Raw genomic sequence first — 24,423 nt, 5'->3', positions numbered from 1 at the left:
GGAGAAGTGCGTGTTTGGCGTCCCCTCCGGCAAGTTACTAGGGTTCCTCGTATCCCACAGAGGGATCGTGGCGAACTGGGAGAAGATCAAGGCCATCGAAGACATGAGCCCAACGCAGACCCTCAAGGAAATGCAAAAGCTAGCAGGGCGGGTGACCGCGTTAGGGCGTTTCATCTCCAAGATAGGCGAGCGCGCCTTACCCTTCTTTAAGCTCATGAATAAGAAGGGCATGTTCGAGTGGACCCCAGAGGCCGACCGGGCCTTCCAAGACCTCAAGAAATACCTCACCAACCCCCAAGTGATGGTGGCACCGCGGCCTCTCGAGCCTATGGTGCTCTACCTTGCCGCCACCCCGTAGTCCACCAGCGCGGCGCTGGTGCTAGTTCAGGAGGAGTGCCAAGACAAGGGTGTGCCGCGCCAAGCCAGAGCTGATGCAGTGCGGGGTCAGGAAGGCGCGGCAAAGCCATCAGCGGTGGAAGACCAAGCTCAGCAGGGCAACATCACAGAAGCTCCTGAGGACGGTCAGGTCTCAGGAAACCCACCACCTCAGGATATGCCACAATCTCCGCGGGACCCGAGCCTCGACAGCGTGCCAGCCCTCGTCGAGCACCCGATGTACTTCATCAGCACCATACTACAGGACGCGAGGACGCGCTACCCCATGCCGCAAAAGCTCCTGCTCGCACTCTTGGTGTCCTCGCGCAAGCTGCGACACTACTTCCAGGGCCACCCCATCAAGGTCGTCTCAGCCTACCCATTGGAGAGGGTGCTCAGGAGCCCTAACTCAGCTGGAAGGGTCGCTGAGTGGAACATCGAGTTGCAAGCATTCCAGTTGGAGTTCAGCACTACCAGGGTCATCAAGGGAGCCGCGCTCACCGATTTTGTGGCAGAATGGACAGATGCCCCGGCTCTTGAGGAAGGAGAAGACCGGTCCACCTCCCCAGGAAACAAGGCACAAGACGGCTGGGTCATGTATTTTGAGGGCGCCTTCTCACATCAGGGCGCGGGGGCTGGAGCAGTGCTCATCTCGCCCACTCAGGACAAGCTCTACTACGTCATGCAACTCTGTTTTCAGCACGGCGAGAAGGTCTCCAACAACATCGCAGAATACGAAGGCCTCATAGTTGGCCTAAGGGATGCGGCGGCTCTGGGGGTGAAGTGCCTCACCGTCAAAGGTGACTCGCAGCTCCTCGTCAACTTTTCCAACAAGGTGTACGAGCCGAAGGACGAGCACATGGAGGCCTACCTCGCGGAGGTGCGCAAGATGGAAAAGCAGTTCTCGAGCCTGGAGCTGCAGCACGTCCCCGGGGCACCAACAAGGAAGCCGATGACATCGCCAGGAGAGCATCCAAGCAGCAACCACAAGAGCCCGGCGTCTTCAAAGAGCGGCTCTTCAAGCCATCAGCTTCGCCACCTCTTTCAAGCATGGCTCAGCCTCGGGAGGAACTCCCACAGCCCCCGACCACGGGAGCCCCAGCCTGTGGCCCGACCTCAGGAGCTCGGCTGCTCTTGGCGCTTGAGCCCCAGGAGGAGTGTTGGATCAAGGAATTCAAGGAGTACCTAATGCACGGGACGCTGCTGGAGAAGGAAGAGGACGCGGAGCGCGTGGCCCGGCAGGCCACGGCATACTGTATCCAAGACGGCGAGTTATACAGGAAACGACCGAACGATGTCATGCTGCGCTGCATCTCCAGCAATCAAGGAAGGGAGTTGCTGATTGACATACACGGCGGTGATTGCGGACATCACTCGTTGTCACGGACCCTCGTTGGCAAGATGATCCGCAGTGGATTCTATTGGCCTACAACACTCAACGACACGGCCGAGCTGGTGAAGTCCTGTGAAGCTTGCCAATTCCACGCCAAGCAAATCCATCAGCCTGCTCAGGGCCTCCAAACCATCTCGCTCACATGGCCATTTGCGGTCTGGGGGCTGGACATCCTAGGCCCGTTTCCCCGGGATCCACGGGGCTACCGCTATCTCTACATCGCCATCGACAAGTTCACCAAGTGGGCGGAAGTGGAAGCCGTCCGTACCATTCCAACCGGCTCTGCTATCAAGTCCATCAAGGGCCTCATGAGCCGCTTCTAGGTCCCCAACTGCATCATCACAGATAATGGTTCGCAGTTTACTAGCAACCTCTTCAAAACCTACTGTGCTAACCTTGGAATGCAGATCTGCTACGCTTCGGTGGCCCACCCCAGGAGCAACGGTCAGGCCGAGCGCACTAACGCGGAGGTCCTGAGGGGCCTCAAGACCAGAACCTTCAAGAAGAAACTGGAGGCCTGCGGCAGGGGCTGGCACGATGAGCTCCAGTCCATGATGTGGTCCATCCGAACCACCGCCACCAAGCCAACAGGCGAGACTCCATTCTTCCTCGTCTACGGAGCTGAAGCAGTCCTTCCTCACGAGGTCAAGCATCGCTCCACACGGGTCCTAGCATTCGACGAAACGCAGCAGGACGCCATGCAGGGGATGGATCTCGTGCTGGGGGAGGAACGCCGTCGCGAAGCCACGTTGAGGGCAGCAAGGTACCAACAAGTGCTGCGGCGATACCACTGCCGCAACATCCGCTCCAGGACGCTTGAGGTGGGCGACCTCATCCTAAGGCGGGTCCTCTCCAGGGAAGGGCTGCACAAGCTTTCACCCATGTGGGAGGGCCCGTTCAGGGTCGTCCATGTCTCCAGGCCGGGTGCAGCGCGCCTGGAGACGCAGGACGGGATACCTATCCAGAACGCCTGGAACATCCAGCATCTCCGAAAGTTCTATCCATGGAGGAAGGCCCAGAGCCTGAGAAGAAAGGCCTAGAGCCTGTGAAGAAGGCCCGGTGCCTGTGAAGAATCGCCGTCCGTGACACTCTCACGTAATAATGAGTGGGGATGTACACGCCCCGGAGTCTCAGGAGCGCCGGCCTCAGGCCCTGGGGCTCCCTCCCATGCCTAGTGGACAGCACTTAGCTCCGCACTGGTGAGAAGACTTGAAGACTAGATTAGGTGCCGGACGCGGCTTTTCATTTGCTTCCCGTAGTTGACTCGCTTTTTCTCAATCAAAGTTTGCCTTTGGCGTTCCTTGCCGATTTGATTCCCTCGCCTCTCACTGCGTTTTTTCCGGCTCAAATTTTCTCGTGTTCTCTCTCTCTCTCTCGCATGCCCCACGAGGGGGCTAGGCAGGCGCCCTCGCGAGCATTTTTTCTCCTTTCTGCCTTCTCGCGAGCCACCCTCGTTTGAGCCCGAAAGCTACCGCACCTCTCCTAGTCCATGCCCCTTGGGTACCGCAACACAAAGCGCCAGGTCAGGGCCAGGATGAATGGCAAATCTTTTAACGCACTTCCTAACGAGTTTTTTGCAGTTCCTGAACGAATGCAGGCCATCGAGGCAAGATGAATGCGAGGAAATAAATGCTTCGTGAGGAAGAGGACGTCCTGAGTATACCAAGTGAAGTTATCTTTGCACAAAATAACGACACAGCACGAGAACAGCACACATACTGATATAACCAAGGAACCATAGTTCGATACATGCCCACCTGGGCCCATGCTGGTTCCATTCTTGATGTAGGAAAAGAGCAAAACAAAAGTAGCGTTGCAGCGATCCACGAGGACAGGCACCTAGCACTACCCCAAGCCTAGCCAGATCCTTCCTCACGCTTCACGGAGGTGCAGCGACGAGACGACCCACTGCCGCCTTCAAAATGGGTGCGGCGGCGTGGCGGCTGGGCATAGCCACCACTGCTGGAGCTGTAGCCGGAGGAAGAGCCGCTGTAGCTGGACGAGACACGATCGCCGACGAGGGCGGGCTCGCGACCATCTCCAAGGCTGAGTACCTCCTCGCCGTCGTTCGCCTCGGGGCAGCACCCGGCGCGGCGACCATCTTCCCCAAACACCCTCACATAAAGGGTCGACCCACCATCGTACCTGAAGTGGAGGGTGCACCGCCTGCCCAGGCCGCGTGCGCGGGCGAATGTCTGGCAGCCGCGGGCCAGGGCTATGTTGCCCGCGACGGAAGTCTCGACCGCAACACAAGAGGCCTTGCTGCAGCAGCCATCTACCTACAGCCAGAGTCCGCCTGGACCAGAGGCCGGCAGTTCACTGGCGAAGAAGCGCGGGAGTTGGAGCCAGTTGCCGGCCGGGTTTTCCGACCAGACGACGAACTCCGGCGACCCCTCCGCCGTGTGGAAGCGCTGACGAGGAGGCCACGCCACCATGGCACGCCTCCCTTCATCAACTGGACAGCCATGGCTGGGATGACCCACTCTGCGTGCCGTGGCGCTGTCTCAACAATGGGCCACGGCGGGGGTTGCGACATCTTTGCGCGGGTGGCCGCGGCCGCGCTTGGGCGCCGGGGAGCTGGGTCCCTCACGAGGGGCTTTCCCCTTCTCGGCGGCAAAGAACTTCCTTCGTGGTGCCATGGGTGTCACTACAAGTGATGGAGCAAGGAGGAAGGAGTAAGCAAGCAAGGAAGAGATGGGCAACGGGGGCTCCGCCCCACTCACCATTTATAGCAAGGGAAGGCCAACCGGCGTCTCCCACGATTGCAGGTAATGATGGTTTTCCTTGCATGTCGCGGGGACCTGACAAGTTGAGCAGTTACCGAGGCAACGTGGGGAAGTGAAGACGCCCACGTCCAATCATCCACCATGCGTCAATCGAGGACGCAGGCTTTTGGGGCCCACGATGGTTCGTACTTGGCCCTTGGCTTCGTCGTGAAGCCAAGCCCGAGCGCACCATGGGCCCGGGGCCTAATGTCGGTGTCTTGGGAACGAGGGTCCCAGACTTGCCTGCCTGCGGCCCGCGGCGTGGCTAAGCCAGCAGGCTGTACGGCCCATCTTCACCAACGATGCATCCAAGACCCTCGCGAGGATCCAAGCCTCACGAGGCGGACGACGCAAGACCTCCTCTGGAGTAGCCTAGCCAGGAAACCTCACGAGGAGCGGAGATATCAAGGCGGGGCAAACCTCATGAGGCCCTCGTGACGTCAGCCATGACGCACGAAACCAGCCGGGCGCCAGGCGAGTGCCAGCGCGCGCAGCGTCCTTGTTTCCTCTTTGGTGCTAAGGAGGCAAGCGCAGGCGAGGAGTACTGAGGCATCGGGCAAAGGTTGCCATTTCGGTGCAACAAGACCAAGACTAGGAGGACGGCAAGACGAAGGTCATTGTGGAGCCCAAGACAGCGTCACCGCCAGAGCCTTTGGCGGGCGAAGACCACTTTTGTCAGGATAGCTTGTACTAGATGTCCCCCTTCGAATTAGCCCGCCATTGTTGGCTCCCTTCCCGCTCGATATTTGGGAAGAGGACTAGGGCCAATATAAATAGGACTAGCCACCACCTTAGTAGAGGACGGATCATTCAGACGATCCACACACACACAAGCTCACCGAGCTCAAGAACACCTCAACCTCAGGAGGCTGTTCTTCCCTTGTACTGTTCATCATCAGCCCTAGAGGCAATCCACCACCACCACACTGGAGTAGGGTATAACACCACAACGGTGGACCGAACCAGTATAAACCTCGTGTCTTTCTGTGTTGCGAGTTAGTCGAGTTCGTCCGCAAGATCTTAGCAAGCTAGGGCGTAGACCGGTGGGAGTAAAAGACTTCACGCGCACCCCAGTGTTCGAACCTTAAGGGTTTGCCGGAACCCCACATCCGACACTCGTCATGTCCGTGATCTCATCCGGGACTCTGAACAAACTTCGGTCATAAAATCATATAACTCATAATACAAATTGTCATCGAACGTTAAGCGTGCGTACCCTATGGGTTCGATAACTATGTAGACATGACCAAGAGACATCTCTGGTCAATAGCCAATAGCAGAACTAGATGCTCATATTGGCTCCTACATATTCTACAAAGATCTTTATCGGTCAACCGCATAACAACATACGTCATTCCCTTTGTCATCAGTATGTTACTTGCCCGAGATTCGATTGTCGGTATCATCATACCTAGTTCAATCTCGTTACCGGCAAGTCTCTTTACTCGTTCTGTAATGCATCATCCTGTAACTAACTCATTAGTCACATTGCTTGCAAGGATTATAGTGATATGCATTACCGAGAGGGCCCAGAGATACCTCTCCGATACACGGAGTGACAAATCCTAATCTCGATCTATGCCAACTCAACAAACACCATCAGAGACACCTGTAGAGCATCTTTATAATCACCTAGTTACGTTGTGACGTTTGATAGCACACAAGGTGTTCCTCTGGTATTCGGGAGTTGCATAATCTCATAGTCAGAGCAACATGTATAAGTCATGAAGAAAGCAATAGCAATAAAACTAAACGATCATTATGCTAAGCTAACAGATGGGTCTTGTCCATCACATCATTCTCTAATGATGTGATCCCGTTCATCAAATGACAACACATGTCTATGGTCAGGAAACTTAACCATCTTTGATTAATGACCTAGTCAAGTAGATGCATACTAGGGACACTCTGTTCGTCTATGTATTCACACATGTACTAAGTTTCCGGTTAATACAATTCTAGCACAAATAATAAACATTTATCATGATATAAGGAAATATAAATAACAACTTTATTATTGCCTCTAGGGCATATTTCCTTCAATGTTAACTCTGTAGGAGTTTTTGTTTGATCATTTGTAAGCTCAATTCTTTTTGCTGTTTGGGACTGGGCATCCCTATTACCGCCCCTTTCTCATGAAATGGCGAGTGAATAAACACTCAACCTGAGAATAACCCGCTTAGCATGGAAGATACCGACTACCTCATGTCACTCTATGAACAATCCAGGCACACAAAAAGGATATTTATTTGAAGTTTTTAGAGCTGGCGCATGCAAATTTACTTAGGACGGCAGGGTAATACCACATATAGGTAGGTATGATGGACTCATCTAGAATTACTTGGGTTTCAGGTTTTGGATGTACAAGCAGAATTCCCAATTAGTACAGGCGAAGGCTAGCAAATAGGTTGAGAAGCGGCCAGATAGAGAGCAACAACGGTCATGAACGTGCATTATGCATAAGTAACATTGGATACTAGCATGAGTAGGATATGAACACCACGAACATAATTATCATAGAGGCTATGTTGGTTTTTATTCAACTACATGCATGAACATGTGCCAAGTCAAGCCACTCAAACATTCAGGGGAGGATACCATATCATCATACTACATGACAATCATTTTAACGCAATGTTGACATCCAAGATAAATCTTTATCCACCCCTAGATACTTATGCATGGCATGAGAAACTATAATCTCTAATTGTCCTTGCAAACATGTTTAATCATAACGGGCTAAATCATGGATACTAGGTTAAACATATTTACAAAAATAGAACAAGTCGAGTTCATACCCGTTTCTCTCTGCCACGGCCAGTTCATCAAATATCGTCATTATTGCCTTTCACTTGCATGACCGAACGATATGAAAATAATAATAGTGCAAGAGTGCCATGGACTAAGCTAGAATCTGCAAACATTTTATTTAAAAGGAGAAGACAAGGTAATATGGGCTCTTTGCTAAATCACCAATAATGCATATGAGAGCCCCTCAACACTTTCATCCTGGTCTTCTCCTCGGTACGACTCAATAAGAAGAAAAGAAATTCAGAGAAACACACTGAATTATTTTTGGAGTTTTTGGTTTTTCTTTGAACAAGCAGATAAAAGGGAAAAAACAAAAAACGTGAAAAACTATTTACACGGGAAAGCTCCCAACATGTAAAATAAGAATAAGGAAATCTTTTTGGGTTTTCTTTTTAGTGCTACAGTAAATTAAACTAGGAAGAAAAACCGAAAAGAAGCATGAGATATTTTTGGATTTTCTCAAAGTTTTTCAAACACACAAGAAGAAAGCGAGAAAATAAATTTAACATGGATAATACAATGAAAAAGTGTGAACACCGACAAATGAAATGTGTGAACATGAATGTAATGTCGGTGAGAAATACGTACTCCCCCAAGCTTGGGCTTTTGGCCTAACTTGGTAATCATTAGTCGAAGACACCATGGGGTCCCATGATGAAATGCTAAGGAGCGGGCACCTGTGGATCCCACTGCTGAGGCTCAGCCTATGCTGCAGCTAGGTTGTTCCGGTAGGCGATGATGTCCGCAGACATAATCTGGTATACACCCCTGGCAATAGGATCAAACAAAGCAGGTGCAGGCAATGGAATAATATCACGAGTGTTCACACTAAAAACCATGTTATAAGGAATAGGAATGTTAGGGTAATTGCGTGCAATAAACTAGTGGTGTTCCATGGCCGCGCGGTCTAGGTAAACCTTGGGCAAAGGACAATCATGCTGACGTATCTGAATGTTAAAGCGATTAGCCAAGCGAGTAGCGTAAATACCACCATGTTTTTTTCCCTTGGATTTATTAATGTGGAGGTGTCGTGCCACAATAACTCCCAAGCTATAAGTGGTGTCGCCTTGGAGTGCACGGCATAAAACGGCAAAGTCTGGGGCACTGAGTGCACCCACCTTCTCTCTAGCAACCAAGCACTTTGCAATGAATAGAGCAAAATAATGCACGGCAGGAAAATGCAAGCTAGTAGCGGTGACACTTGACACCCCTCTCTCATCCCCTACAAACATAGTGTGATAAAGCCTTCGAGCTCTGTAGGCATAGGTTCTACTAAACTCCCATCGAAAGGGATCAAGCATATGTCACAAAATTCAGTAAGCGGTATCTGATGGGATTCAGCGTATAAGATAAACTGCACTCAGCGGGATTATTCCTAGGAAGGAAATTAAAGCTTTGCACAAAGGAGTTTGTGAGGAGATGATATTGTTCACATTCAGTTGCGATGAAGTCGGTGAGGCCGTCATTAGCCGCATATTGTGCAAACTCTTGAAGGGTTTTGGCCCCTTCGATGAACGGGTTATGCAGCCATTTGCACGGCCGTATCTCCGCCATTCTACGGGTATGGAGATCACTATCAGATGACTCCCCGATAACTCCCTTGGAGTTCTTGTTGGAAGCAAACTTCCTAAAGATAGTCATATTTTCCTATGAACAAAATTCTGAAATTTTTAGTCCACAAAACTTTTCTTAACAAAACTTCACAAAATTGAAGGCGACTACTCATAGGGATGCATAAAGGCCATTGCAAGCATTCAAACTACTTAGAACTCCAAGAATTCAACATGCAAGCTCATCTACAGCAGCACCAAGAGTAGCTCATTATTCAAAATATAGACTACTAAAGCAAAAACTAATTGGACAAACAGAGGAGTCACATACCAAGCAACAATTCCCCGAAACAGTTTCGGAAACGGAGCTTCGAGCAAAGAGATCGAAATTTGTGGGTTTGAGAACAAGAACACGAGAGAGAGAGAGAGCAATGGTGATTTTTTTCTGGACGTAGGTGGTGATGTGGGATGAAGATATAAGTGCGGGGGGCCACATGGGGACCACAACCCACCAGGACGTGCCTGGGGGTCCTGGTGCGCCCAGCTGGGTTGTGCCCACTTGGTGCACCTCCCACCGATGTTATTTGCACAAGAAATTCTTAAATATTCAGAAAAGAACGTATTAAATTTTCTGAGCATTCTGAGAACTTCTATTTTTGGGTCATTTTTTATTCCACGGGAAATTCAGAAAACAGACAAACATGGCATTTTATTTCATTTAACTAATAAAAACAGAAAAAAAAAAGGTAGGGATAGAAGGTAGTGCCCACTAAATTCATCAACTTCATACCTCTCAAAAATGATTCATTAATAAGGTTGATCAAGTCTTATTAACAACCACTTTCGATTAGCATGAAACTGAAGAACTTCCATAAATTACTTAGTTACCTCAACGGGGATATGAATGTCCCCAACAATAAGCATTTCATATTTCTTTTTAACAGTAGGTAGAGGTAGTTGAAAACTTCCAATAGTGATTGTCAGAGATTTTTCAATAACATTAATACCATTCACTTGGAATTGTTTCTTTGAAAAGTGCACCGTATGCTCATTACCATTGATATGAAAAGTGACCTTGCTTTTATTGCAATCAATAACAACCCCTGTAGTATTCAAGAAGGGTCTACCAAGGATAATCGACATGTTGTCATCCTCGGGCATCTCAAGTATAACAAAGTCAGTCAAAATAGTAACATTAGCAACAACAATGGGAACATCCTCACAAGTACCGATAGGTATGGAAGTTGATTTGTCAGCCATTTGCAAAGATATTTTAGTAGGGGTGAGTTTATTCAAATCAAGTCTTTTATATAAAGAGAAAGGCATAACACTAACACCAGCTCCCAAATCACATAAGGCAGTTTTCACATAATTTCTTTTGATGGAGCAAGGTATAGTTGGTATTCCCGGATCTCCAAGTTTTTTAGGTACTCCATCTTTAAAAGTATAATTAGCAAGCATGGTGGAGATTTCAGCTTCTGGTATTTTTCTCCTATTGGTGATGATGTCTTTCATGTACTTTGCATAAGGAGGCATTTTTAGGATATCAGTCAAGCGAGTAAGCAAAAAGACTGGCCTCGGCATTTCATCAAAGTGTTCAAATTCTTCATCATCTTTATTTTTATTTAACTTAGGTGGAAAGGGCATAGGTTTTTGAACCCATGGTTCTCTTTCCTTATCATGTTTTCTAGCAACAAAGTCTCTTTTATCATATCTTTTATTCTTTGGTTGTGGGTTATCAAGATTAACTATTGGTTCTATCTCAACATCATTGTCTAGTTCTGTAGAGGCATGCAAAGTCCTATCATTTTTCTTCTTCTTTTTCTTTTTAGATGGACTATGTGCATCAGTGTTAACCCTTTGAGAGTCTTGTTCAATTCTTTTTGGGTGTCCCTCAAGATAAAGTGGTTCCTGAGTCATCCTACCTCCTCTAGTCATTACTCTAACATCATGATCATTGATATTATTATTCATTTCAGCCAACAACTCTCTTTGAGATTCAGCAACTTGTTCTAACTGAGTTTGAACCATAGAAGCATGCTTCCCCACACGTCTAACATCATTTGAGATTCTAAATAACAAGTCACTCAAGCGAGCAATCATATCAGAATTGTATTTCAACTATTTCATAACATTTGCATTGAAGTGATCTTGCTTTCTAATGTAATTTTCAAACTCATAAAGGCATTGGCTAGGGTGCATATTGTGAGGATTATCATTGTCATTGAATTTCATTAGAGAATTTACCTCTACCACCTTAGGTGGTGGTGGTGTATCAAGCCCATGTATTTCTTCAATAGGAGGTAAATTTTTGACATCCTCGGCTTTAATACCTTTTTCTTTAATAGATTTCTTTACCTCTTGCATATCTTCAGGACTGAGATATAAGATACCCCTCTTCTTCAGAGTGGGTTTAAGCAGTAGTTCAGGAGGAGTCCAATCATCATAATTTTTCAATATGTTATTCAATAATTCTTCAGCTTGCCCAATAGTTCGTTCCCTGAAAACACAACAAGCACAACTATCTAGGAAATTCCTAGAAGCATCGGTTAGCCCATTATAGAAGATATCAAGTATTTCATTTTTCTTAAGAGGATGATTTGTCAAAGCATTAAGAAATTGGAGATGCCTCCCCCAAGCTTGTGGGAGACTCTCTTCTTCAATTTGCACAAAGTTAAATATTTCCTGTAAGGCAGCTTGTTTCTTATGAGCAGGAAAATATTTTTCAGAGAAGTAATAATCATATCCTGGGGACTATGCACACAACCAGGAGTAAGAGTATTGAACCAAGCTTTAGCATCACCCTTTAATGACAATGGAAATAATTTGAGAATATAGTGATAGCAAATTTTCTCATCATGAGCAAAAAAGGGTGTCTATGTCATTCAACTTAGTAAGATGTGCCACAATAGTTTCAGTTTCATAACCATGGAAAGGATCGGATTCAACCAAAGTAATTAACTCTAGGTCGACAGAGAATTCATAATCCTTATCATCAATAAAGATGCTGAAGTAGCAAACTTATGATCACATTTCATTCTAGCATTCAAAGATTTTTCCTTACACTTGCATAATAATTTCTCTAGATCATCTCTATCCTTACAAGCAAGAATATCTCTAGTTGCCTCCTCACCCATAACATAACCTTCCGGTACATTTGGCAATTCATATCTAGGAGGGCTAATGCTAGTAGGTGTTTCAAGATTTTCAGTTTCGAGCTCATCATCAATTTCAACAATATCATGATGTCTTACTCTAGCAATTTGTTCATAAAGAAATTCACCTAGTGGCACATTATCATCAAGCAAGGTACTAGCATCATCATAAGCATCATTCATAGCAGAAGTAGCATCATCAATAACTTGCAAAATATCAGGATTAATAGCATGTGGTGGTGTTGCAAGTTTACTTATAACAGAAGGTGAATCAAGTGCGGAGCTAGATGGCAGTTCCTTACCTCCCCTCGTCTTAGAGGGAAAAATCTTAGTCATAGCATCCTTCAGATTCTTCATAGTGATAAATTGATAATAATCCCAAGTGACTCAACAAATATAGCCATGCTCCCCGGCAATGGCGCCAGAAAAAGGTCTTGATAACCCACAAGTATAGGGGATCGCAACAGTCTTCGAGGGTAGAGTATTCAATCCAAATTTATAGATTCGACACAAGGGGAGCCAAAGAATATTTGTAAGTATTAGCAGGTGAGTTTTCAATTCAACCACACCTGAAGATTAATTATCTGCAGCAAAGTGATCGGTAGCAAAGTAGTATGATAGTTTTGATAATAGTAGCAGCGGCAATAGTAACAGTAACAGTGATACCAGTGGTTTTGTAGCAAGTGCAACAGTAACGAAAGCAGTAGTAACTTAGCAAGAACAATATAAGAGGAATTCGTAGGCATTGTATCGGTGATTTTTTGGATGATATTCATCATGTGACAGTTATAACCTAGGGCAATAACGGCGCTAGCTCCAGATCATAAATATAATGTAGACATGTATTCTGTAAATAGTCATAAGTGCTTATGGAAAGAACTTGCATGACATCTTTTGTCCTACCCTCCCGTGGGAGCGGGGTACTATTGGAAACTAAGGGATATTAAGGCCTCCTTTTAATAGACAACCGAAACAAAGCATTAACAGATGGTGAATGCATGAACTCCTCAAACTATCATCATCATCGAGAAGTGTCCCGACTATTGTCACTCCGGGGTTGTCGGATCATAACACATAGTAGGTGACTATAACTTGCAAGATCGGATCTAGAACATAGATATAATGGTGATAACATAAACGGTTCAGATCTGAAATCATGGCACCCGATCCCAAAGTGACAAGCATTAAGTATGGCAAAGTCATAGCAACATCAATCTCAGAACATAATGGATACTAGGGACCAAGCCCTAACAAAACTAACTCGATTCCATGATGAATTTCATCCAACTCCTCACCAACCAGTGAGCCTAAGAAGGAATTACTCACTCCCGGTGGCGAGCATCATGGAATTGGCGATGGAGAAGGGTTGGTGATGACCAAGATCAAAGATCCCCCTCTCCGGAGCCCCAAACGGACTCCAGATCTGGCCTCCCGATGAAGAACAGGAGACGACGACGGCCCTGTCTCGTGGAACGCGATAATTCTTTCTCCTCAGTTTTTTTTGGAAAAATAGGATTTATAGCTTCGGATTCAGGGTCTGCGGGGCCACCAAGTGGGGGAAACCCACCTGGGCATGCCTGGAGGGGGAGGCGCGCCCTGGTTGGTTGTGCCCACCTAGGTGCCCCCCTCCGATGGTTCTTTGCTCCAGAAATTCTATTTTATTGTATAAAAAATCCTCCCAAAGTTTTGTTCCATTCTGAGAACTTTTATTTCTACACAAAAACAATACCATGGTAGTTCTGTTGAAAACAACGTCAGTCCGCGTTAGTTTCATTCAAATCATGCAAATTGGAGTCCAAAACAAGAGGAAAAGTGTTAGGAAAAGTAGATACGCCGGAGTCGTATCAATCATCATCACTTTCATCCATGGCACCGAAGAAGAAACCCGACGCAACGGCTCATCCTTCCACTTCGAAGGGCCCCTCGCACACAGCTGGGGACGCCGTAGGCGCCACAGCGGCGTTGGGAGAGGTGGATGCCGCAGGCGACACGACCGACGTAGGCGGCGCCATCGTTGTGTCCCCTATTGTTGAAGCTGGAGCGGGAGACGTCGGGGAAGGGCAACATCAACAACATCCCGACGGCCATAACCCGCAAGCCACGGGTGGAGGAAATGTTCAGTCCCAACCTCCCCGCCGCGCTAGCGGGCGGAGGCACAGCAACAACGCCCACTCTGGTGCAAGCCATGATCCTCCAGCAGCACCTACCACAGGTGTGGCTGCTGGCCACTCGCCTTGCGCAGAGCAAGGAGAGCAAGACGGTGTGCCGAACGGGATTGCCAATCCCTGTGCATGTACCACCCATTACCAAACTGCCTTGGTGACTGGCTCGCGACGGCAAGAACGCGGCGACGCTCCCGCTGGTGCTACCAGGAGTCGAGCGACGTCATGATCTGCCTCATCATCTATACCAAGCACAACTATGAAAGCCATGGACGGGCCCAACTGCTGTTAAGATTCCCGCCAGCAGTTGATGAAATGGATGAGTGCAGGGCCACCATCCAGAGTTTGATCGGCTTCGCTGAAGTTGAAAAATCTCAGGAGACAGAGCCATCGCGGCACCCCCAAGCAATAGCAGCAGCCCAGACTGCTGGACGTGTCAAGGGGCCACACTGACGGTGCAATCCCCTCCGCGGCAGCAAACCCAGAGGTGGCAGCAAGAGCAGCATGTCCACAAACCTAACAAAGCATCGATGGTCTCCTCTGATCCACGAACCCGCCGAGATCAGCGGCGAGTCTTGGAGGATTAGCGGAGGGAAGATGCACGCTTCACTATAGTGTGACACCGGGAGACCCGCCATCAATCTGACAAGCATAATGGCCCAGATATCGACGAACCCACACCCGGTGATGGCGGATACCTACCTTTTGAGGTTGTTGTGGCAAGTCCGTTGGCCATCAGCCCGCATCTTTAAGCCTGAACTACCAAAAAATACGATGGAAAGTTGAACCTGACAGATCTTGAGCATTTACACCATTGTTGTCCAAGCCGCCGGAGGCAGGGGCGACAAGGTGTTCGCCAACTACTTCCCTTTGGCACTCAAGCCAAACGTGAGGTCATGGTTGATACATCTGTCGGAGAATTCCACTTCATCATGGGATGATTTGTGCAATGAATTTATTGGCGCCTTCACGGGTGGCCACCAAGAGCCTGGCCGGCCCAGTGATTTGCAAGTCCTTCCACATAAGGAAGGGGAGAGCTTGCGAAAGTATATGCAGAGATTCAGCCAAGTGCACATGAACATTCCAGAGATACACACAGCATCTGTGATTGCCGCGTTCCACTCGAACGTGCGCAACAGAAGGATACGGTCCAAAATGAACGTCCGGCTGCCCAAGACCATCAACGAGTTGTACACCTTGGCGGATAAGTGTGCTCAGGCTGAGGAAGGAAGGCGACTCCCCAGGGAGGAGGATGGAGTCGAGGTTGATTCGGAGGATGATGAAGAGACCGCTAACCCGAAGAGGAGGAGCTGGAAGCCCAGCAAGAAACACAAGGAGAAGTTAGTAGTAGCCGTTGAGGGCTCTGGCAATCTCAATGCTGGCAAGAAGCCCAAAACCGAAGCCCCCGGCAAGGAGGCTGTCGTGTGCGCTGATTGCCAGGAGGCTGCGGCGGTAGAGAAAGCTGGGAAGTCCGATGGGCCATACTACAAAATCCACTGCACTAAGGGTCATGATCTCCAAGAACGCCACCAAGTTGAGCAGCTTGTTAAATAAGCAAAAGGCAGAATATGAGAAGTGCGATAGGGAGAGAGACCAGGAAGGTGCTGGCGAAAAAAGTCATGGCAGTAGAGGGGGCCGCCGCGGCAAGACCCCTCAGCAAAAATAGAAGCCTGATAGAGGCTATGGGAAGAAAGAAGGAGATGGTGAGATCGATGAAGGAGATGAGGAAGAAACCAGCGAGCAAGAATTTCAGAAAGCAACCGAAGCCATGTGCATTAACGGAGGTGCGTCCCTGCACTCCTCTCACTGTCAGCTCAAGCAATGGGCCCATGAGGTCAATGTCGTGGAGCCAACTACAGACTCCTGGAAGCCGCTCAAGTGGTCCCGCACGCCTATCATATTTGATGAAGATGATCACCCTGACCTCACTACCGCGGTAGGATGTTTGCCGCTGTTGGTTTCACCAACAATCAGCAACCTTAAAGTCACAAAGATGCTAGTTGACGGCAGGGCTGGGCTGAATCTATCTCCCCCAAGGTGGTCAGCAAGCTACAGATATCCGATGAAGAGCTCAAGGTTACTGGCACGTTCCAAGGAATCAACCCTGGTAGGAGTCGTCCTAAGGGAAAGATTACGATGCCGATAACATTTGGTGGAGAACTGAACTATCAGACTGAGAGGGTTGTGTTTGACATTGTTGAACTTCCCTTGCCATACAACGGGGTTCTTGGTCCTTCGGCTCTGGCAATGTTCATGGGAGCGTCCCACTATGCCTACAATACTTTGAAGATGCTAGGGCCAATGGGCGTCATTTCCATCCCATCAGACAAGAAAGATGCAATCATATGTGTGGACAAGATGTATTGAGATATGGTAGCAGCTAAGGCTGCAGAAGCCGCAGCTCGCACCAAGGAAACAAAGACGGGAAAGAAGGCTAGCCGAGATGCCGGCAAGGAATCCGGGAAGCGTGCCTCTCCGGAGTGCGCTGCACCTGTTGATGACCTGTCGAAGAGTTCCACTAGTAAGATATCCAAGGTTGCTTCACTTGTTATGAAGAGGGTCCCGGTAAGGCAGGATGGCGCTGACGGTACGTTCACCATCAGCGCCATCCTTGACGACAAATAGGAAAGCGCGCTCATTGCCTTCCTACGGGTGAATGTCGATGTGTTTGCTTGGCAGCCATCTGACATCCCCGGCGTTCCCAGGGAGGTAATCGAGCACCACCTTGTTGTCTGTCCTCATGCTCGGCCAGTCAAGCAGAAGGTTAGGAATTAAGCTTTGGAGAGGCAGTAGTTCATTGCCGAAGAGATCAAGAAGCTTGAAGCAACTGGTTTAGTCAGAGGAGTGTTGCATCCAACATGGTTCGCAAACCCGGTGGTAGTGCTCAAGGCAAATGGGAAATGGAGGCTGTGCATAGACTTCACAGATTTGAACAAGGCATGCCTGAAGGACCCTTTCCCCTTGCCGCGCATTGATCAGATTGTAGATTCCACTTCCGGGTGCGATTTTCTTTCCATTTTGGATGCATACTCCGGATACCATCAGATATTCATGTCCAAGGAAGACGGAGAGAAGACCGCGTTCATAATTCCATGTGGCACGTACTGCTTTGTATGGATTCCTTTTAAGAGTGCTGGATCCACTTTTGCAAGAGTAGTACAAATTGGTTTTGAGCCTCATCTGCACATGAATGTAGAAGCTTACATGGATGGTATAGTGGTCAAAACTAAGTATAGATCAACGCTCGTTCAAGATTTGGAAGAGACCTGTGCGAACTTGCGCAAGATCAACCTGAAGCTAAACCCTGAGAAGTGTGTGTTCAGCGTACCCTCCGCAAGCTACTTGGTTTCTTTGTGTCTCGCCGAGGGATAGAAGCCAACCCCAACAAGATCAGGACAATTGAGCAGATTCAAGCACCCAGGACATTTAAGGATGTGAGGCGCTTAACTAGATGCGTTGCCGCGCTAAGTAGGTTCATTTCCAAGTATGCCGAGCGTGCCTTGCCTTTCTTCAAAATTCTAAAGAAGGCAGGACCAATGAAGTGGGCCCCGGAGGCAGAGGCAGCACTGCAAGACCTGAAAGCATACCTTTCCTCTGCTCCCACCTTAGTTGCTCCTAAACCGCAAGAACCGTTGCTGCTATATATAGCGGCAACGAACCAAGTGGTTAGTACAGCGCTGGTGGCACAACGCGAGGTGGATGAGGGAGCAGCTACAACAACTATCCCCTCCGGAGACGAAACTGAACCAGTCGCGACAGAATTGGACACATATCAAGGAAAAGCAGAGCAAGTTAGCGAAGGCAGTTCTAAAACCGCGACAAGGAAGAAACCGACATGTGGCGGTGGCTGAGAGCGCACCAAGTGACGCGCTCTCAGCCCACCCCAAGTAACCCTTGGGGAGGCTCCCGAACAAGCGTGTATAGCAGCGCCTACAAAGAAGATAGAACAAGCTGTAGCACACACACAGCAGGACCCTAATGGCCCAAGTAACGGTGCCATTTGTTTGATTTCCGCCGGCCCATTTATGGTAAGACCTTTACCTTTGGGGAAAAGGCAAACCCTATTTGGCGTTGTAGTAGCCAATTATAGGGCATTTTCGCTAACAAGCGCTTGCAACGCTCCCGGCCCGACCCATCTCACACCTTTTTATTTGTAGCTTAATGCGCAAAAAATGAGTGCCGGAGAGATTTGAACTCGCGACCTGTAGTGTAAGTCTCACTCGCATTAGCCAACCTGGAAAGAATTTCCATCCTTTATACTTTGCCATGCAGTTTTTTTCTTCTTTTTATGTGTTTTTTTGGACCGATTTTTCGTTTTGATTTTTCCTGTTTCTTTTCTTTCATATTTTTTCCATTTTTCTTTAGTTTTATGCACAAACTAATTCAAATTGCATGAACTTTTTTCCAAATCGCTGAACTTTGTTCAACTTAGATGAACTTTAATTCAAAATCAAGATTTTCTTTGAACATCAACAAACTTTTTTTCAAAACCTGTGAGCTTTTTTCAAATCCGATGAATTTTTTTTCCCATATGGACAATTTTTTTTCAAAAATGGTGAACTTTTTCAAAATCGCTGAACTTATTTCAAATCCGATGAACTTTTTTAAAAATTCAATGAACTTTTTTCAAATTCAGCGAACTTTTTTCCCAAATGGACAAACTTTCTTACAAAATTGGTGAACTTTTTTAAAAGCAAAATCAACTTTTCCCAAATTATTTTCAAATAACTCAAAAATCTTTGCGACACGGCTATATACTGGTTCTAAAAGGGTTCATGTTGTTATTAATCACTTGCGTTCACGAGGTCCAGTGGATAGCTAGGCAAAATCAGGGATGCAACTGCGCGTTCGTGAACCGGACCACTATGCGATGCAGTCAGCTTCTGCGGGGCTAACGACGCCTAATAGGAGCACCCCAGGGAAAGGGAGCACCTATACAGCGCGGTACGCGCCCGCAGCCACACGGGAGCTCGTGCTCCCCCGCGCGCCCTCATGGGGCGGCCCATGTGCGGGGCCGGGAACCCCTTGTTTTTTTAGCCCTTTTTCCTGCTTTTAGCTTTATTTTGTTTTTAAATATAATTAGTATTTCAGAAAAAATTACAAATTGTCCAATTATTCGTGAATTCAAAAATTGTTCACAATTTGAAATTTTTTCAGGAAATGATAAATTCTCAAGGATTCAAGAAATGTTCGCAATTTCAAAAATAATGTTCGTATATTCAAAAAATATTTATGATTTCAAAAAATATTTACGATTTCAAAAAAATGTTCATGATTTCAAAAACTGTTAACGATTTCAGAAAAATGTTCATGATTTCAAAACAGAGAAACAGAACATTAAAGAAAAGAGAAAAAGAAAAATGTTCGCAATTTCAAAAAATGTTCAAAATTTGAAAAAAATGTTCACGATTAAAAAAAGTTCATGATTTCATGAAAGACAAACAGAACATTAAACAAAAGAGAAAAAGAAAAATGTTCACGATTTCAAAAAAATGTTCACAATATCAGAAAAAGAGAAACAGAACATTAAAGAAAAGAGAAAAACAAAAATGTTCACGATTTCAAAAAAAAGTTCACAATTTCAGAAAAAAGAGAAACATAAATATTAAAGAAAAGAGAAATATAAAAAAGTTAATCGGAAAAGGTAAAAAGAAAAAGGAAATACAAAATAAAAAACCGGTAAAAATAAACAAGAAAAACCCGGTTCTGGGACCTTCCCAGAACCGGAGCGGAGGAATCCCTATATGGGCCGGCCCAAAAAGCTGCGGACGCTACGCGCCCACTCGCTAGCGGGCGACCTATGTGCCGGATAGGAACCGCACCGGGGAAAACCCTACTTGCCGCACGACGCGGGAAACATTTGGGCTCCGCACAGGGGCGCCCATGACAGGTCTGGCCCATTTTTATTTTTTTGTCGGTTTTCGGTTTTGGGTTTCGTTTTTCCTTTTTTCTTTAAGTTTTTTTAGTTTTTTACTTTAACAAATTTCGTATTTTATTTATATATTTATAGTTTTCATTTTTCATTTTTCAAGTGTATTTTCCTTTTCTAACTTGTTCAAAAATTATAAATATTGTTTGCAAATTCCAAAAGAGGATTCTGTTTACAAAATTTGTTCATTTAAAAAAATCATATGTCTTAGCAATTTCCGAAAAGGTTTATTGTCATACAAATTCAAATTTTGTTAGCATTTATAAGAAATATTCTTATTTTTAAATATTTTTCCTGAATTTCAAAAAATTTCTTGTTTTTAAATTATGTTCGAATATAAAAGATTGTTTCTCGAAAAATATTCATAAATTTCAAAAAAATGTTGCCATTTTCTAGTAAATTGTTCGCATTTTTAGAAAACTATTCGGGATTGCAAAAGGTGTTCATATTTTCAAAAATTGTTCATTTAAAAAAATCTAAATTAAAAACATTGTTTACATTTTTAAAAATGTTTATGGAATTTGAAAAATTAATATTTTTTAAATTATATTTGTGGTATTTCAAAATTGTTTGTAATTTTCAAGAAATGCTCTCAAATCTCAACCTTGTTGTGTTTTCTTATATATTCCACGCTTCCCATGACACGCAGCCAGGTCGAGTAACTAACAGGTTCTTTTTGATGCGTGAGTGCATGGTCACATGTTCGAATACTCACAAACTCGCTCCTTTTTCACGTATTTTTAGGTGGTGTGTTGTAAACTAATAAGTGACTTCGTGCCGGTTGGTCGGTCCTGTTGTTCGTGGACCCTATGTGTCGTGCTCCTATATGACGCAACATGCATCATCTATGAGGTCCTCCCTCGAGGGGCTCTCGTAAGGGATATTTTTTTGTCTGGAGAGCACGTCAATTGGTGTGTCCAGCCAGTGCCATGTGTCGTGTGCTGGACGCTTTCTTCGAATTCTGTTTTTTTCTACACACCTTTTCTTGTTTTAGATGGTATTTTTCTGGCTTTTCGGTTTTTGCCCGGTATTCCTTAGGTTTTGAAAAAAATGTGAACATAGGCGTGCTTTTCGAACAAAGCAAATATGTGCTTCCACAAGAAGCATAATTGTGTTTCTCGTGGAAGCACATATTTGCTTCCGCAGGAACCTGTGTTTCCACCAGAAGCACAGGCTATTCTACGAGAAGCGTAGCCTGTGCTTCCCGATGAAAGGGAGAAACTTTTTCCTTTTGGAAGTTTTTGGCCTTTGTTTCTTTTGGATTTTCGTTTACAAGTTTTTTTCCTTGGTTTTTGAAAAAAAGGGAAAAATTCAACGAAATCTATTAACATGGGATCTAGTTTCGAAGACCTCGATGCGAAAAATCTAACAGTGAAAACAATTTAATATTTGGACACACGGTTCAAGAGATAAAATATGTTTTTTCGAAATGGCAGGATTCCTGCATTCATTAAGAAAAGAGTTGCTCGATTAATTAGGTAAAACCAAGCAAAAACAAGATTTCCTAGTTAAAACTGGGAAAAAACCATCACAACCGCTGAGCGGCATACATAAAATACCCCACTTACACCACTCTAAAGAGGGTTCGCCGAGACAGCACACATGTGTCATCGTCATCACTCCTCCCCTAAAGGAGTCATCATCGTCATCCCTATACTCTAAGAAAAAGACTCCAACTCTGCCGTAGGCGATTGTCGACTCAACCCACACTGCAGAGGTCGGGTGGAACAAAATGAAGATCTGCATCGGGACTAAGCCACCTACGACCAAACAATGCAGATCTGACTTTGATAAGGAACTACGAAGGAGAACTAGGCACGGCTGGCGCTGCAGAAGATCACCGAATGAACCACCTGCTGCATGTCATTGTATACCACTAGCCCCGACCACTGCAGCTTCGAGTTCACAACAACAAACCAGCTGAGGTAATCTCGCGGACATGCCAGAGAAGAGCCGACTACCGCAAATTGTCGTGACCCTGACATTGCTCTCCCCATAAACGCCAACACCGGGGTCGAGGGCAACCTCATCACCCACACGACACGATACGCTCGATGACGCAGAAATCTCAGGGTCGCCGCGCCGACCTTCATTCGCCATGCCGCGCCCTGCGTAGCCCACCAACACCAGCTTCCGGGGTCGCCGCCCCGACCTGCCACTTCTCGCACTCGAGTTGTAGCGTCGCACAACTCGGATGCCTGCAAACCCATATTGCTCAGAGCAACCGCATGCAAACCAGGAACGTTGCACCACATCTGGGGCCGCCGCGCCGACGTACTTTCCAATCGTCCCCACTTGAGCACATCGACCGAGCCGACAAACCTACTACCCAAGCGACCAATATTGCCACCCAGGCGAAGCTGGAGCTGCTGGCCCGCCCCATGGAGCCACCTCACGCATCGTGTTCCAAGGCTGGCGCCTCGGCGCACATCAGCCGTCCAGGGCCACTGCCCTGGCATCCCATGTCTACTACGCAACTTTATTCTTATAGACTCGTGTTGGGCCTCCAAGCGCAGAGTTTTGTAGGACAGTAGCAATTTTTCCCTCAAATGGATGGCCTAAGCTTTATCAATCTGTGGGAGGCGTACGATGAAGATGGTCTCTCTCAAACAACCCTGCAACCAAATAACAAAAAGTCTCTTGTGTCCCCAACACACCAAATACAATGGTAATTTGTATAGGTGCACTAGTTCGGCGAAGAGATGGTGATACAAGTGTAGTAATGATAGTAGATATTGATTTTTGTAATAGGAACAATATAAAATGGAGCACAAACGGTATTGCAATGCTTGAAAATGAGGCCTAGGGTCCGTACTTTTGCCAGTGCAATCTCTCAACAATGCTAATATAATTTGATCATATAACCATCCCTCAAAGTGCGATGAAGAATCACTCTGAAGTTCCTATCTAGTGGATAACATAAGAAGAAATTGTTTGTAGGTATTCTTTCCGATCGATCTACCCAAGAGTTTGTACTAAAATAACACCAAGTTATTCTTTCCAGTCGATCTATCAAGAGTTCGTACTCAAATAAAACCAAGTTATTCTTTCTTATCGATCTATCAAGAGTTTGTACTAAAATAACACCAAACCAAATTAAAATTCAAAATACTCAATCCAACACAAAGAACCTCAAAGGGTGCCCCAAGATTTCTATCGGAGAAACAAAAGACGAGAACGTGCATCAACTCCTATGCATAGATTACCCCAATGTCACCTTGGGAATCCGCGAGTTGAGTGCCAAAACATATCTCAAGTGAATCAATATAATACCCCATTGTCACCACGAGCATTCATATGCAAGAAATATATCAAGTGCTCTCAAATTCATAAAAGTATTCAATCCGATAAAACGAAATCTCAAAGGGAAAGCTCAATTCATCACAAAAAGATAGGGAGGGAGAAACACCATATGATCCAACTATATTAACAAAGCCCCTGATACATCAAGATCGTGACACCTCAAGAACACGGGAGAGAGAGATTAAACACAAAGCTACTGGTACAAACCCTCAGCCCCGAGGGTGTATGATGACCCACAAGTGTAGGGGATCTATCGTAGCCTTTTCGATAAGTAAGAGTGTCGGACCCAACGAGGGGCAGAAGGAAATGATAAGCAGTTTTCAGTAAGGTATTCTCTGCAAGCACTGAAATTATCGGTAACAGATAGTTTTGTGATAAGGTAATTTGTAATGAGTAGCAAGTAATAAAAGTAAATAAGGTGCAGCAAGATGGCCCAATCCTTTTTGTATCAAAGGACAAGCCTGGACAAACTCTTATATGAAGGAAAGCGCTCCCGAGGACACATGGGAATTATCGCCACGCTAGTTTTCATCACGATCATATGATTCGCGTTCGGTACTTTGATAATTTGATATGTGGATGGACTGGTGCTTCGGTACTGTCCTTACTTGGACAAGCATGCCACTTATGACTAACCCCTATTGCAAGCATCCGCAACTACAACAGAAGTATTAAGGTAAACCTAACCATAGCATGAAACATATGGATCCAAATCAGCCCCTTACGAAGCAACACATAAACTAAGGTTTAAGCTTCTGTCAGTCTAGCAACCCATCATCTACTTATTACTTCCCAATGCCTCCCTCTAGGCCCAAACAATGGTGAAGTGTCATGTAGTCGACGTTCACATGACACCACTAGAGGGATGTCAACATACATCTCATCAAAATATCGAACGAATACCAAGTTCACATGACTACTAATAGCAAGACTTCTCCCATGTTCTCAAGAACAAATGTAACTACTCACAAAGCATATTC

The sequence above is a fragment of the Triticum urartu genome, chromosome 5, assembly GCF_003073215.2.
Source record: "Triticum urartu cultivar G1812 chromosome 5, Tu2.1, whole genome shotgun sequence".
In the NCBI taxonomy this organism is placed as follows: Eukaryota; Viridiplantae; Streptophyta; class Magnoliopsida; order Poales; family Poaceae; genus Triticum; species Triticum urartu.
Note: the sequence above shows the minus strand (reverse complement) of the source record.